Source organism: Telmatherina bonti (assembly GCF_933228915.1).
Source record: "Telmatherina bonti genome assembly, chromosome: 14".
Classification (NCBI taxonomy): domain Eukaryota; kingdom Metazoa; phylum Chordata; class Actinopteri; order Atheriniformes; family Telmatherinidae; genus Telmatherina; species Telmatherina bonti.
In genome coordinates, this window is record NC_136612.1 from 32,791,210 (window position 1) to 32,803,675 (window position 12,466).

Consider the following 12,466-nt stretch of genomic DNA (forward strand, 5'->3'; position numbering starts at 1 on the left):
TCTCTGGTCTGGTCTCTGGTCTGGTCTCTGGTCTGGTCTCTGGTCTAGACTCTGGTCTGGTCTCTGGTCTGGTCTCTGGTCTAGACTCTGGTCTGGTCTCTGGTCTGGTCTCTGGTCTGGTCTCTGGTCTAGACTCTTCCTTCTGGACTCTCAGCGAAGGCGGACGCTTTTATCTGCTCTCCTCTTTCCTCCCTCCCACTCTGGCTTCCTACTTTGTCCTGTCTGAGTCAGGGCCTTTTTTGTTTTACCTCTCTTTCCTTAAATCTTTACATCCTGGATCTGATCTGATCGGCTGGTCTCTCAACACAATCGATCAAATTTTCTCATCCCGGAGATCGGGCAGAGGGGAGCCATCATGTCCTGAGGGGACGCTTCCAGCAACATTCAGGACTCATGGGCCAGGTGGAGACCGGCAGTTTTGTCCTCTGAGGACGTGGGGGAAGTCTACATCTTTGAATTATTGGTGATTGGGATTCGGGGCCTAAGCTTCAGTCTGGTTCTGTAAACTTGTCATAAATGTTAAATGTCTATATGTTAAACCTTGGACAAGCTGGTTTGAACCTTGAATTTCCCCTCAGGGCTGAATAAAGTATCTTTGATTTGATTTGTCTGGTCTGGTGACTTGTGTGGTGTGTCTTGGTCTGATCTAAGAGCTCTCCTTGGTTTATATTCTCTGAACATATGACTGATAGGTTCTGGGTTTAAATGGTAAATGGACTTGTACTTCCATAGCGCTTTTCTAGTCATGCAGACCACTCAAAGTGCTTTACACTACTTGTCACATTCACCCATTCACACACACACTCATTCAACACACTCACACCCCACATCGGGGGGCAGCTTGGGGTTCAGTGTCTTGCCCTAGGACACTTCGGCCTGTTAGGGGAAGCCTGGAATCAATCCCCCAACTTTCCAGTTGAAGGACAACTGCTCTTCCTCCTGAGCTACAGCCGCCCGTAAACCATTCTGTGGTCTGTGGACTGACTGGAAACCAGTGATAGATGGTAAAACTGGTCTGATGTGTTCAGATCTGTTAATGCTCCAGCAGCAGCATCTGGATGAGCTGCAGATGTTTATTGCTATTTATAGGAAGTCCCGTTAAAAGACCCTTCCAGTCTACAGTAGATGAATGCATGTGGGAGTTTCTCCTGGTCTTCCTGGAAGACTAGACTTTTCATTCCATTGATGTTTCTGATGGTAAAAAGCTTTGTAGTGAAGTTTTGATGTGGCTGCTGACGATCAGATCTGAGTCTATCAACACTCCAAGCTTACTAACGTGGTCAGTGCTGATCCCCTTTCCTATGAAATAATCTTAGTTTTTTTATTCTTCATTTGCTGAAAATTGTCTCTCACCCAGGTGTTTATTTGCTCTAGACACTGACACAGTAAGTCTCTTAAACTGCAGCTGTCTGGTGACAAAGGCACGTAAAATTATGTCGTCTGCATAACACATAATCTGTATTAAAGCTCTATAATATTAGACTCAAGGAGCATAGAAAAGTTGAACAGAAGAGGTCAAAGAACAACCCCCTGGGGGACTCCACAAATCATGGCCACCTGTTCAGATTCATAGCTGTCGTGTTAAATTTCCTTAATTTATAACTCTTTAGGAAAAGCCTCCATCAGGTTCATGAACAGGTTTCATGCACTTGTTTCCTTCAAAACTGATTTTTCACTATTTTATGGAGTCATAATTGTCTCTATCTCACTTATTTATTACAGTTACCATCATACTACAAACCCTTCAAGACCTTCCAATCCTCTATTTGCCACTTCTATCAGAATCAGACTTTATTGTCAGTTTCTGTGGCATATAACCATATTACAAACCCCATCTGGCACAAATACAGCTTTGTGATAGATTTAGACTAATAACGCTGATAAATATTAAGTCAAATATGCAAATGAAGGTAATTTAGCCAATTGAAAAACCTTTTATGTCTAAAAGGAGCAATTTCAGGCTGTCATGGCAACCACACAACATGTGATGTGTGAAAAAGTACAGAACATGCATGGAAATGCACTGTGTCATCATGTCTGGTCACTTTCCATTTCGCTGCTTATTGAGCAGCTGCCTGCAGTGTTGAAGTTTATCGATGCAGCTCAATATTCGTCATGAAGAACTGTTTCCTCATTTCTGCCGACCCCTGTGAGCTGCAGAGCCACCGCTGACTCAGACGAGTCCTCGGGTCAAATGTTACAGAACCTGCAGCTGCCATCTGCTGCGTGCACTGAGTTCCACAAAACCAGGATAAAACCTGACCCCGTCCAACCCCTGAGTGCTGCTGCTGTGCTTGCTAACATGCAAACCCATCCTCTGCCTCAGGAGCCAGGCGGAGGAAATCTAGAGATCATTCCATGCAGACTGCATCATCACATATTCACAGAATTACCCCAGGCTTCCTGTTCATTATATGTAACACAGATTATGTCTCATTTTATATAATATGAACATAAAGCTTGAAACAAACTGAAAAGGACATCACATTTCATTAAGGGTGAAAGCAGAAGGACCAAAGCTGCACTTTGAGATGTAATTTTATCTCAGATTTTAGTTTTATTTAAAATAACTCATTATTATTATAAAAGTTGGATTTCCCAGCAAGCAACTCTCATGGGGCCTTTAATCCCAAGAAGCTCCAGTCTTTTTGCCTGTCAGTAATTATGGTAAATATTAATTAGTGAGGGACCCCTTCAGTGCAAAATGGAACAACTTCTTCTTGTCTTGTCACTCATTATGGATGTTTCTTGAGGAAAAGGCGTCTGAAAGTCTTAATTATGTTGTGTTTTATTACGGAGCAGTTTTAGTTGCACCAGACATAAAATGAGTGTTAAATGTTATATTGAAGGGACTTCACAATCCATAAAAGTCATTTTTTATGAAATAAATATAAAATCTTAATGTGAGTATTTAGGTTTAACTTTTCACGTAATAGTTAAATGTGTTTCAGCCTTTTTTTTTTTGCCTTTTCTGAGGATTTTTTTATTTTCAATTTAACTTTAACTTTATTATTCAATTTAACTTCACAACAATGTCGTCACAGGGCACTTTACATACACATCATTTCAAGCCAAATTTAATGTATTGACTCTGTTTGTGACAGAGAAAATCATCTGGATGAATGACTTTGTGTTTGTGCTCTTAGCTCCTGAATAGAAATCAGTGACTGGTTAAAGGTCATGTCACATTGACACCAAAGTTTGCAAGACCACTCTGAAGATTTCCATCTTGTCCCTAAGGATCTCAATGCTGTGTTTTTTCTGCTTTTACGCTACATATAACATGTTTGTTACGAGTTTTTAAAAAATTTCATTAGCAGATAATTTGATTAGGTTGTTATTTCTGACTTACCTCAGACATGCACCCCATACAGAAAGACTGATAGTTCATGTATGCTGCCGTACATGAGTTTCAAACATTAACAGTCACTGTACATATACCTCCATATGTCCTTTATGTTGACGTGGATGATAAGCTATATATATCCACCTCAGGGCAGTGCAGAGTTCAGAGTTCACTTTGGTACATGGATTTTAGACGACAACATGGTGAGACTTAAGCAGATCATGATAATAATAGACATAAGAATAGGCAGCGCAGCAGACGCCTGTGGTCTGTGCGGTCATTAAATGAAATGTCAAAAATCTTTCTGTGATTGTCGATAGCTCTTTTAATTCCTATCAGCAGGTTACCATCATTGTAAGAAGTGTTTTTCTTATCTGAAGCTGCTTAGAAATATTAAACCCTACCTCCATCGGCAAGACCTTGAAGGAGTCATTCACCTGCTTATCATCTCCCGGTTGGATTATTGCAAGTCCCGCACTTAACCAGTCATCATTGCTCAGGCTGTGGCTGGCTCAGCTGCATGAAGTGCCAGAGCCTTTCCAGTTGCAACCCTGACGTTGGGGAATTGTTCGCCACTGCACATTCCAGCTGACAAGACACTTTCTGACTTGAAGTCTTTGCACAAAACTTTTTTTTTTTTTTTTTTGCATTGTTGAGCTTTACATTTCCTGATTTTTTGCAAATTTGTTTGATTCTTTTTATTATATTACTTTTTTTTTTTTGTTTAGTTGTTTTGTTGTTCAGGTTGTCGTAAAGGCGCTGTATAAATAAAATTGAACGTGAAATTGAACTTAAATAGATTGCGCGGACTTCTTCATCCTTGTTTACCGGTTGGATACAGCTGCACTGCTCAACACTGCCCCCGGAGTTCCTTCTGGTACTGCTCCGTTTACTGCATCAGGCTCTGCATCCACAAAGTCTCTGAAAACTGTCTAAAATATTCATGTAAAGGACACATAAGACAGGCAGAGGACTCTTTCTGTGTGCGTATTTAGCGTAGAGTCAAAGTCATGAATGGAGGACTGCTGTTTGGGTCTAGACCCAGAAGCTGTCCAATAAGACAGTCAGGATTTATAACCGGGTGGAGCGCTTCTGTTTTAACATGTGCAGCTTTTGTAGTTTAATGGATGAGGAAATGCACAGACAAGATAAGTCATCCGCTCAGTGAATTATATCTGCACAGTGAACATGGCGACTCCACTGGACAGACAGATGCGAGAGTTGGAGGCAAGTAGCTCATGAAGAGATGGTAGAAAGAAGAAGCAAGACAATGATGCGCGTATAAAAACAAAGAGAGAAAAACAAGCAGCTCCGCTGGAGAAAGTTGAGAAAACAAACAGGATGAGACATAAAAAGGGAAAGTAAAATGAGGAAGGCACTCTCCAATACACATTTAAAAAAGGAAACTTATTTCTGTTCTTTGACGCAGGAGCTCTGCAGTGTGCTGTATATGTTCAGAAACCATGGCACCTATTAAAACTGCCAACAACTCCTTCATGAAACAACACAATAATGATTCAAGCAAACATACAACAGTGAAATCTCAAGTGGGATCATATGAAAACTCATTCAGTTACTTGGATTATGACAAAACGTCGTTTACTGATGGAGGGATTTTCAGGGAGCGGATGAAAAGCCAATGAAATGCAGTTCCAGGCTGACAAATGAGCACGATTGTGAGGACAGACTCCATTAAAGTCCAGGTTTAAAATCCTGACAGGACAAGCTGGTTTTTAGTTCTCTCCGTCCTCGCTGAGATAAAAGTGGTGGAGCTGAAAAAAGGAGGAAAAGGAAGGGAGCATCTAAAGCTGTGCAGTCATTAGGATGTGCTGATTATTATCTGTAAACTGAGTTGAGACTGTGGGGTCAAGATGTGTAACAGAAAAGGAGAAATCCAAGTTTTTTTCTCCATTTTTATTTGAGCATGCTACACTGAGCAATGCTCCCCTTTATTCATTTACAATCGTGAATCAGTTCTGTGTTGTGAATAATATTTGAAAAAATATTTTAAAAAATAATCAAATAAAAATAATCAAAACTGATCTTAGTTGTGCTGGGCTAATTAAATACATACAAATATATATATATATATATATATATATATATATATATATATATATATATATATATATATATATATATATATATATATATATGTGTGTATGTCATAATATGCTTTGTATTGTGTCTTTATTTCTAGTTTCATGTTTTATTTAGCAGTTTTCCTTGTATAGTTCCCATGTGTCCTGTTTCCAGTTGTGCTTTCCCGTTCATTGGGTTCACCTGGACCTTTTAATTAAGTCATCCCACTTGTGTCTTGTTCTGTGTGTATTTATACCCCTGGGTTTCTGTTCCCACTTGCTGGTTCACAGTGTTAGTTTTTGTTCATTTTGTTCATTCGTGTGTATTTGTAGTCTACCCTGTTTTCCTGGTCAAGTTTTGGATTAAAGACATCTTGATTTTGCATCCTATGTCACTGTCCTGCACCACACCCCCACAAACTGTGACAATATATCACGATAAATATGTGATCTTCCAGACTTTTCCTTCAAGAAATTTTCTGTAACTGGACCAAAATGTTAATTAAATTCACCTGGTATAATACGAAAATGTACCTCAAAACTATGGCTGAATTAACATCAGGATAGTCTGCTAGACTCGGTCTGATTGGGCACTCAGCTCAGTTGTAAGGGGGTGTATCCATGGGGACCAAGATTGTGTTCACGCTACACTTTAGTCAAGCGTGCCAAACCATTAGAATAATATTTCCCCATTCTTAATAGTATTTAGCAACAGAGAGGAAAAGACCAATGTGCAGAAAAAAAATTCTGTTTCCTCCTCCTCTTGTGAGCTATATATGGAGAAGAAACTATCACTGTTTTGGGTTTTTTATTTTGTCTTATGCAAGTATACTGCAGAAATACACTGCAACAATGGATGCAGTATGAGCAACAGACGAGTTAGAGGACTCAACACGACAGCTATGTCTTTACCCACAATGCAATGCTACGTGAAATGCAGGAGGTGACTTTTTTTCAGTCCGCTTCCTGTATTTGGTCAGCTTGAAACGGGCAGAGACCTGCGTTTGTAGGTAGACCGAGACTGCTTCTTTTGTCTGAATTAGAAATTGTTTGGCAAATTCACATGTTCCCAAATGAAGCGGACTTTCTGAGGAAACAGACTCGGATTCAAATAAAAAAAGACTGATGTGATCCTCGTGGCACTAAATGATGCTGTGCACTGTTATGTTTTCATCGATTCCCAGTAGGAGACCATTAATACATGACTTTGACCCGTTTATTGTGCGTGGTAAAAAAGCTATTTTCTTGAATGATTAGTGATAATATCATTTAATGAGTAGATTACATTGCAGATGTTTTTATTTTTTTGTAAAGCTTATGAAATCCATCTGTTTCTGCATCCTTGGATGACATGACAAATTATCTGCGGCTAATTTAATGTTTAGGTATTAAATCTACTGTACATCATCTATTTGTGGCTCAAAACCTGTAAAATTCCTCCAACTCATCATGTGGCATCTGAAAGGCATGATCATGTAAGAAAAGGAAAAAAACATCAACAGCTGTTGGGGGAGAATGTTTTATTTCAGACCTGCACTCCTCCATTTATCGAAGAACATCCTCCCACACTGTGCTGTGAATATTGCACTGGTCAGACATTAGAAATGACTAAAATAAATCTATCATTACAGTGGAGGTGGATGAGCACTGAGCATACGACTGCTGGTTGAATTTGCTGCTGTTGCGAAATCATCCTGCAAACAGTGGAAACAAAACATGGTCAGAGCAAATCAAACTAAGCACGTAAGTAAGCCATCATCTAATTAGGACGTGATTGACTCTGGGATCACAGGCGTGCAAGTATACAAGTGAAACTAGGTCGAGTTAACCAGAATACATAAAGAAACCGGTGTGAAGTTCACACTAATCATTTGAACTTGACAGAGATGATGTTGCCTAGAAACAGAGAAGCAGCAGGTTCTCATTTCTCCATGGTTTCACATAGTTGTCCTTTACAGATGAGCAAATCTCATGAACCACACTCTTATGAGCTTATAAATTTAAGGTCTGTGTATAACTGTCTGTTATCCAGAAAAAACTATCTTCCCGTTTTATCTTTTAATTTGAATTAAAACACTTAATGCTCATATCTTTTTCTTGCTTCACCTGTTGCAGCATCCTATGAGTAGAATTCACAGAGAATTTTTCTTACAGTTTTCATGATGATCATTTTCATGTCAAGAAAGAAAAATGACAGAAAATATGAAGACAGTCTCATCCTGTTGTGTGAAACTGTCACATAAGGTATGCTTATACCATTTAAAAGACAAGAAAAATTAGTATTTGGTGACTGCAGAGGTTTTGGTTGTGAAGAGAAAAGTTGCCATTGTACAGTGTAAACAAAAAGTACTCCAACCCTTGCTAAGAAAATGTTAGCTTCATCTAATTCCTCTATCAGAACCACTTTTCAATGTTACTGATACATACATCAATCTCATTGTAACACAGTGCTCACACAGTCACTTTATTTATTTGCTAAAGTAATCATTAGCATGCCCTGTGATGGACTGCAGAGCTGTCCAGGGTGTACCATGCCTTTTGCCCGAAGACTGCTGGGATAAGCTCCAGCTTCCCCGCAACCCTTCATTGGAATAAGCAGTTAGGATAATGAATGAATGAATCAGTAATATTTAGCATCAAAAGCTAACACCAATAGTTCCACTGCTAGTCTAGCCAAACTGACTTTAGCTTAGCTTGCAAATATACTGAATTTGTCCAACATTAGAGGACAGAAAGTAACACTCAAATTGATTTGTTTGGCAGACCCAAGCTCCATAAAGTCAGACAAGAATCACTCAAATTCTTACAACTGTTCACCCTGTTGCTTTCCATTTCACTGTTGCTAAAGTAATCTTTAGCATAAATGGCTAACACCAACCGTTCAATGCTGATCCAGCCTAACTGACTTCAGCTTAGTTAACAGACTGATTCTGTCCAGTGTTAGAGGATATAAAGTAGTGATCAGACTGATTTGTTGAAAAGTAAAGTTATAGGGCTGTTAGCCTAATTCATCACCTAAAAAGACAGACAGTAATCATTCTGAATTCGAACTGCTGGTCACACAATCACTTCATCTATATTTTACTGCTGCTAAAGTGATCTTTAGCATCAACGGCTAATAGCAACAGCTCCACTGCTAATCTAGCCAAACTGACTTTAGCTTAGCTTGCTAACATGCTAATGCTGTCTAATGTGGGGGACAGGGGGTAGTGTTTTACCCAGTTTTTAGCAGCAAATTTCTTTTTTTTTTTTTTGTCTTGTCCAGCATTTAAGCAAGCAGAATGATGGTCTGGATGCTGTGTTCTGCTGAGCAGATTTACTTTGTCAAGGGGAGCATTACTGGTATGATGATCCCCTTGATTTTCTGAATTTTTATTTTATTTCTTTATTTATTTTGTGTAAATTTTTGAGTTTCTACTGGACCAGACCAAGGAGGATAGGAGCAACAGAAAGACAAAGGGAAAGAGAAAGAAAACACCTTGTAGAGATAGAGAAAAAGAGAGAAATAGAAAGAGAAAGAAGGAAAAAACAGACATTTGTATAACCATACGCATATATACACCCATACGCATTATCCTATATAAACACATACCCACATATTCACACACATAGACACAAACAGGCCAATCTTAGATTCTTATTCCTCCTGCAGAGGACTAGACTATCAAGTGTCAAGAGCACCATAAACTATCAGGTTAAATATTAATGGGAGACAAAGAAAACAAGCTGCTGTTAGTGAATAATCCAGCACACAACTCAGTGACGGTATCACATGCAGAACGTACAGAGTGGAACGTGTTCAGAAAAGAGTGATCATGCCAATGTGACTCCACCCACACAAAGGCAAGAAGCAGGCCAGGACGACCCCGAGACCCATGTGACCGGTAGCCACCCCCAAGCACAGGATCCAATCACCCCACCCCGGAGCCAGCTATGGATCCACCTGGGAGGCAGCGGAAGGGATCCCCAGCCGGAGTCCCCTGCGGTCAGGGGGAACAGGCCCCAGCGGGCCCAGACCGGCAGGAACCGGCCCCGCCAGCACCAGCTGCCCAGGGGAGACAGAGCACGGGCCCCAGGGCCCCAAGAGCCCGAAGGCAACCCCCAACACCCCGCGGGCAGAGGGTCCAGCCCACACCAATGGAGAGCCAGGATCCCCAGACAGCTGCCTAGCGGAGGCCACGCCGCACCCCAGTGCACCAACCGTGCTCCCGGGGCACAAGACCCCACCTCTACTCTCTTACATTCCATCCACAACTTAATCGATTCGCTCCCGCACGCGTGGGAGGGAGCGTGCGGCAAATTTAGCAGCAAGTCTCTCAAACAAATGATCAGTTGTCACAATTGGGATGGACCCAAATGCAGGACTGGAGGCAGGAATGCTGAATCTAGACATTTATTCCATGAACTTGACAGAGCAGCACAGGAAGCTAACAAAATGAACCAGCAATGAGGAACAGAAACCAAGGCAGTACACATGAACAAAATGAGACACAAGTGGAGTGAATGAACTAAACGAGACCAGGTGAATCTAACAAACAGGAAAGCAAAACAGGAAACCAGACATGAGGGAACTAAACAGGAAAAACTACAAAAAAAAAGCAAGTAACCAGGAACTAAAGAGAACACGAAACATCACACCATGACATGGGTAGGGTTACCAGGCAAGTACTTTTTCAAGTTTCATCATCGTTTGTTATTTTTACATTAATTATTATTCAGACTTGACATATTGAAATAAAATTATACTTTATCATCAGTGAAGCCCCTGTCTAATATTTTATAAATACCTTATGATATTCAGCCAGTTACTGTTTCTGAGTCACGTGTGCTTGCCATGATTTTCTTTTCTGTGAGGTGACATAAGTGTGGGTTACAAGAACAAGCACTAATCCCTCATTATTGATGCAGTGTTGGTGAAATAGCCCTGCAATGGACTGGCGAGCTGTCCAGGGTGTACCCTGCCCGTCGCCCAAAGCCGGCTGGGATAGGCTCCAGCTTCCCTGCGACCCTGAATTGGAATAAGCGGTTCGGAAAATGAATGAATGAATGAATGTTGGTGAAATAGGAGCTGTGAACCTGAATCTAAGGTGAATGAACGCCCAGCTGTCACTCAGAAGAAACCTAGCTGTAACTGGACACCAAATTGTATGTGGTGTAATATTTGACTCTCTGTTACCTCTGGCTTTGTGTAACTGTGTTGACCCAAAGTGCCCTCTGACACATTTAGGTAGCCTGTTAAGATTTCCAGGACATGCAGGGATTTACTTCATAATCCTTCCATCAGCTGGTCAATCTAACGGTCAACTGTTTTGCTCTGCTGATGCTATACTGCTAACTGTGGCAGATACACGAAGATGAAATGATTTTGATGACATAACTTATATGTCAAATATTTTCTTGATCTGTAAAAATATAGTTTTTTGCAAGATAATTATGAATGGCAATCTTTTTGCTGCAAATAGGCCAGACAAATCCTAATATTCTGTGGAAAGTTGTGTATATTCTTTGCTTTCTGACATCTTTTCACAACCTTTTGATGACTGAGTCAGCTCTATTGTTAAATCCCATTACAGCATTATTAGACACATTTATACAAAACAACTTTTACCTTCAAGCAAGGCAGACACAAAAGTGCTTTAAAAAATGAAGATGCAAATTTGTGAGGTGAAATTACAGCAGGTGACCTCTCCAAAGTTAAAGGAAGATTAAGCAAATAATCATAAAAAAGCAGGGATGTAGCTAACTCTATTTAGACAACTATTAGACATTTTAGACTGTATTTTAACTGTTTAAGATCCTCAGTCACACAGGTTCTAATCATAATAGTTTCTACCATAACTTTGTATTATTATAGAAAGAACTTTTTCCAGATTTTAACGCACATAATTTGTACAGAGGGCTTAGGGTGACAGTGGAGAGGAAAACCTCCAGCAGAACCAGGAAGAGGGGGGCAATCATCCTCAAAAAGTTGGGAATGAAGAAGGTTAGGGGTTAAAAACACCATAACTAGGTATACCTACTGAGAAAGAAAAAGAGAAAAACAAGTGACGATGCCATATAAAGAGTAGAGAGGGAAGAAAAAGAAGTGAAGTACTTACTCCATCATGGGATGACCCCCAGCTGTCCAAACCTTGAGCAGCATAATTTAAGTGATGGCTAAGAATTACCCAAACTAGTCCTATCAAAAAGGAACATCTGTAGCCTGAACTTAAAGGTATAGTATTCCTGCTTCCTTAGTGGAGATCTGGTTCCTCGCAAAAGTTTTTTTTTTCACATTTTACTTTTATAACATGTAAGAACCACAAGTAAACCTGCAGTTTTAGGTAATCAATGAAGCCAATGAAGAGAAGCAGTTACAACAGTTGCTCACTAGCGGGACATAGTCCTCAAAACGACCGCTTACCAAGAAGAAAGAAGAAGAAATTTCTGGAAATTGATTGGATATGGACAAAAATGGCTTGTTCACCACAAGTACACAATGGAGCAAAAATAGATTTCTATGTTTAAAATCCTCAAACCGAGCAATGCTATATGCAGAAGCTGACCGTGGTTCATTAAAAGCAGACTAAACAGTTCTGATGTGTGAGTGTTCTTAGTCGAATGCGAACTGATTGGCATTTCTCATATGCAAACCTAAGAAGCTAATTTAATGAAGGTAACAAGTATATAGCTCCAACTCCTCTGTATCTTCCAAGCAGCAACCTCCTGCGGTTAAAAGTGAAGCCTGTGCAGAAGTGAATAAAATTGCAGTTCCCCCCTCATCCGCTAGGGGCTGGCTCCTAAACAGAGTTAATCCCTATAGACTCCCATGTTAAAAAGACCAACTTAACTGCAGAAATAAACATGTTTACAGCTTGGTACAAAAAACATTTTAGGTTTAATAGGTCAGGTTTACCTTCATGACAACTGTGGGGGGAATGATTTTTTTTTTCTAACTCCTCTGTTTAAAAGTAATTTAATCTTGAAATTCAGCATATTTTGTCTTTTTGATTGACAGTTACTCGATCTCCCACTTCAAGTAAGAAGAATGTAGAACAAC